This window comes from Meleagris gallopavo, chromosome 5, assembly GCF_000146605.3.
Source record: "Meleagris gallopavo isolate NT-WF06-2002-E0010 breed Aviagen turkey brand Nicholas breeding stock chromosome 5, Turkey_5.1, whole genome shotgun sequence".
NCBI lineage: Eukaryota > Metazoa > Chordata > Aves > Galliformes > Phasianidae > Meleagris > Meleagris gallopavo.
The window spans coordinates 4,516,736-4,521,715 of NC_015015.2; positions in this window are offsets into that span (position 1 = coordinate 4,516,736).

The following is a 4,980-nucleotide window of genomic DNA, read 5'->3' on the forward strand; positions in this document are numbered from 1 at the left end:
TTCGGAACGCTAGCAGGGGGAATCCCCTGGGTTTCAGTGGTAGAGAGTAAAGGGGTCCAAGATGGCTGGTCGCACTTCAAGAAGGAAGTCTTAAAGGCGCAGGAGCTGGCTGTCCCCCTGAACCGCAAAATGAGCTGGTGGGCCGGAAGGCCGGCGTGGATGAATAGGGAGCTATTCTTCAGGATCTGGGAGTAAAAAGAGAATCTATCTCCTGTGGAAGAAGGGACGGGCAACTCAGAAAGAGTACAGAGAAGTTGTTAAGAAGTGTAGAGAGTAAATAAAAAAGCAACAGCCCAGCTTGAACTCAATATGGCTGCTGGGGTAAAAAGGTACAAGAAACTCTTTTACAAATATATCAACAGTAAGAGGAGGACTAAGGAGAATCTTCATTCTTTACTGGATGAGGCTGGGAACGTGACCACTGAGGACAAGGAAAAAGCAGAGGTTCTGAATGCCTTCTTTATGTCTGTCTTCAAAGGTCAGACCAGTTATCCTCAGGGTACTCCAGTCTTTGACCTAGTAGTCTCAACTGGGGTGTGGACAGAACCCCCCGCGATTTGGGAGGACACAGTCAGAGACCTGTCACAAGTCCATGGGGCCGGTTGGGATTCACCTAAGAATGCTGAGGGAACTGGCGGAGGTGATAGCTGAGCTGCTTTCCATTATCTATCAGCGCTTCTTGTTGACTGGTGAGGTCCCAGAAGACTGGAGGCTTGCCAATGTGACTCCCATCTATAAGAAGGGTTGTAAGGAGGATCCGGGGATCTACAGGCCTGTTAGCCTGACCTCGGTGCCAGGGAAGGTTATGGAGCAGATTGTCTTGAGGGAGATCATGTGGCATAACCGGGGGGGATCAGGCCTAGCAAGCATGGGTTCATGAAGAGCAGGTTCTGCTTGACCAACCTGATCTCCTATGATCTAGTGACCCGACTGATAGATGGGGGAAAGGCTGTTGATGTAGTCTACCTAGCCTTCAGCAAAGCCTTTGACACTACCACAGTATTCTCCTGCAGAAGCTGGCAGCCCGTGGCTTGGACAGGTACACTCTTGGCTGGATAAGGAACTGGCTGGAAGGCTGGGCCCAGAGAGTGGTGGTGAATGGAGCTAAATCCAGCTGGTGACCAGACATGAGTGAGTGGTGTTCCCAGGGGTTGGTGCTGGGGCCTGTCCTCTTCAATATCTTTATTGATGACCTGGATGAAGGCATTGAGTGCACCCTCATAAGTTTGCAGATGGCACCAAGTTGGCTGGAAGTGTCGATCTGCCTGGGGGTAGCGAGGCCCTACAGAGGGATCTGGACTGCATAGCTGGGCTGAAGCCAATGGGATGAGGTTCAACAAGGCCAAATGTCGGGTCCTGCACTTTGGCCACAACAACCCCAGGCAATGCTACAGACATTCACCTTCACATTTTTGTTATGCCCTTTGTTGCAGTTTGTATTTTAGAGAGAGTCCTTATGGTGTCAGTCTGTTGTGTAAACTGCTCTAATTCACATGGTGGGAAAAGGCTGTGATAACTCAAGTTTGTCAGTTACTGCTGTGTTTGAATCAACTGAACATGAAGAATCAGCGCTATTCTCCAAAGCAAACTAACTGCTCCTGAACTGGAAATGTCAGAGCAACATTAGTAATGATGAGCTCACACAGCTACTGAGAAGGATTTCCGGACCTGATTTGATATCTATGCACACTGTGCTCCAAGGAAGGACCTCAGGTTTGTACTGTTAGTACAAATTAGTATGTCAGGTCAGCATTAACTAAAGATAGTGTGCTCATTTGTACATTGCAGAACTGGGTTGGCATTGTTGAATGACACAGTGAAGTAATACAACCAAATTTTTGACCCAGGAAACGAACACTCTATAGGTAAGCATACAATCCTGGATTCCTTAGAAGACTTTACTTCCCCAAATACCCAAAAGTGCTATAAAATCAAAGCAGGTAAAAAGATAGCCTTTTATTTTTTTCTTAATGTATATACTTAATGTTGACCTGTTTATATTGCCTTCCATCCGTTTGGAATAGAAAAGCGCTGTGTTTGTTAAGTTTGTGCTTTTGAGAAGAATATGCTCAAACTGGCTGTCTTCAAAAGGCTGACTATGAAGGCTTACAGCAGCCAAATAGCAAAATATAATTCCAATGAATGGAAACAGAAAGAGTACTACAAAACTTGCAAGGATAGGTCAAAGACACTTACAGCCTAGTGAGACTCGGACAAATAAATGACACGGGCGTAGCAATTGGAGAACCAGCTGAGACAACCTGGATACCCTCCAACTGGAGGGTCTTCATCTGGCCCGTGACAGAACTGAAGATGAAACTTACATAGAGTGCAGACACGGGCAGATAAAAGCAGCATGTCCAGCATTGACACAACATCAGCCAGCTTGTACAGTCAATGAATACGTTCACAGATCTCATCCAGTAGCTTATGCACTGTTCTAAAAAAAAAAAAAGACACAGTCTTAGCTGCTGTAGAGTAGCTATTGCCTCCTTACGTATCTTATGGAAATGAAGCAGCAGTTAATAATGTTCATACTGTGTATGTTAGGATGAGAGGTTACTTCTTAAAATGCAATAATCTCTACCAAATGCAGGCAAATATCTGAATTTCTGTGAAGATTTTATGGCATAAAATCTTTTGTTGCATAAAATCTTATTCTCGGATCAATTATTGCAATCAGACACAAGACAGCTCAAGTACCAACAGCTCCTAAGAAAGCTTCACAAAGAGAATTAACTAAAATTACAGCTGCAGAGTCAAGTATGTTTTTGTAACATCTTCAGCATGACTCTAATTCCCTTAGGCCTTCATGTTAATAAAGTCAGGTCGATGTGGCAAAGCACTGACCCACTGGGGATGATGCAGTGCTCACATGGTTGCAACTCACAGGTGTTACCGCCAGAGGAATGGTGCGGTGTTGTGCTCCTGCCTTTGGCAGCTCCTGGAGAAATGCTGTGACAGACACAGCACCTTTGTGTTGCACTGACTCCTGCTGTGCTGCACCCAAAGCTCTCCTTTGTCAGAAGCAGGGAAGGGAAGAGGGAAGTGAAAGGTGGGAGAGAAGATCACAGAATCATAGAATCACAGAACTGCAAGGCTGGACAGGACCTACAAGATCATGTAGTCCAACCGTGCACCTATTACCATTGCTACCACAAGCCACTAAACCAGATCTATTAGCTCCTCATCCAGGTGCCTCTTGAACACTGCCAGGGACGGCGACTCCAGCACCTCCCTGGGCAGCCATTCCAGTGCCTGACCACTCGCTGAGGGAGAGATTTTCCTTATGTCTAATCTCAACCTCGTCTGGTACAACTTGTGGCCATTTCCTCGGGTCCTGTTTGTTGCCTGGGACAAGAGGCCAAACCCCTCCTCATCACAACCTCCCTTCAGGAAGTTGCAGAGTGCAATGAGGTCTGCCCTGAGCCTCCTCTTCTCCAGACTGAACAATCTCAGCTCCCTCAGCCACTCCTCATAAGACTTGTGCTCCAGACCCCTCACCAGTTTCGTTGCCCTTCTCTGGACATTCTAGGGCCTGATGTCTTTTTGTAGTGAAGGAATGTGGAATCATTGTAGTGAGTGATGTAGAATCATTCTTTTTCAGGGTATTTATGTTTTGGACTATTTCTGGAATGAAGCCTGGTATTTGAAAACCATTGATATCTGCCACGATCACTTTGGATGGTACTTGGGCTGGGGAGACTGCGTTTGGTTGCCTTACCTCTACACTCTGCAGGTAAAGATAGGGTAAAACTGGTGTTTGGGCTAAAAGGAAAGAAGCTTTCCAGAAACGTTCTCTCTAGCAGATTGGTGTTTATCTTATTTTCTTTCTTTACAGCTTGAATACTGACTATTACAACACTCTCTGTAAGAATTTCATTGTAGGAGAGCCTTCCGTCCCTGCATGGAATTACATCTTCTCTCTTCTTTTGTACCTCTTTCTGTCACTGTCTGTTGTTTCATCTGCGTATCTTTTGTAATTCCCTTCAGTCCCTTTCTGTACTCCTTTTTGTTGGATGGTCGTTTGACTGGTTTGTGTTTTCCTCCTCCCCCTTTTCCAGTTGATCAGCATCCTCACTGTTTCTCCCTTTTCCTTGTGTAACCTAAGAATGCAGCAGTGGAAAGAAAGGAGATGTACGATGCAGGATTTCCTGAAAAAGATTCCATGTTATGACTGATAGGATGAACTTTTGTGCTCTTTCTAATACTCTGTCCTGGGTCACTGTAGGTCAAGGAATTCGTCTGGCACCCTGGGTGTGTTTTTAAAGTAAACCACTGCATGTCTCTGTTCTGTCTCCCAGGGCTTATATTTGGTTTACCACCCTGTGCAGCTCTGCACAGCTAATGCCATCGGGATCTTGGCGTTGGGCTTGGCTGGCTATTACATCTTCAGAATGACAAACCACCAGAAAGATCTCTTCCGCCGTACCAATGGCAACTGCAAGATATGGGGCAAGAAGCCCGACTACATTGAGTGCTCCTACATGTCTGTGGATGGGACCAAGTACTACAGCAAGCTGCTGACCTCGGGGTTCTGGGGGTGGGCACGCCATTTTAACTACACTGGAGATCTGATGGGCTCCCTGGCCTACTGTCTGACCTGTGGGTTTGAACACATCTTGCCTTACTTCTACATTGTTTATATGACTATTCTGCTAACTCACCGTTGCATTAGGGACGAACACCGTTGTTACAGCAAATACGGGAAAGACTGGAAACGCTACACTGCTGCAGTGCCCTACCGGCTCATACCAGGGCTGTTTTAAGGCTGACACAGAAGCTGAGGGAAATAGACTTTCTTTTAAATGAAAAGAGCTTATTCGCACAGTTGAACTAACAAAAATATGTTGCAAAAGACACCACTCTCTGGGGAACGAAAGGTGCCTAGAAAACTATCTTGAATGTACTGAGGGAACGTAAACAGGCAGACTGTTTAAAGAAAATGAAACGAGGCAGAGAATTGGCCTTTTTAATAGA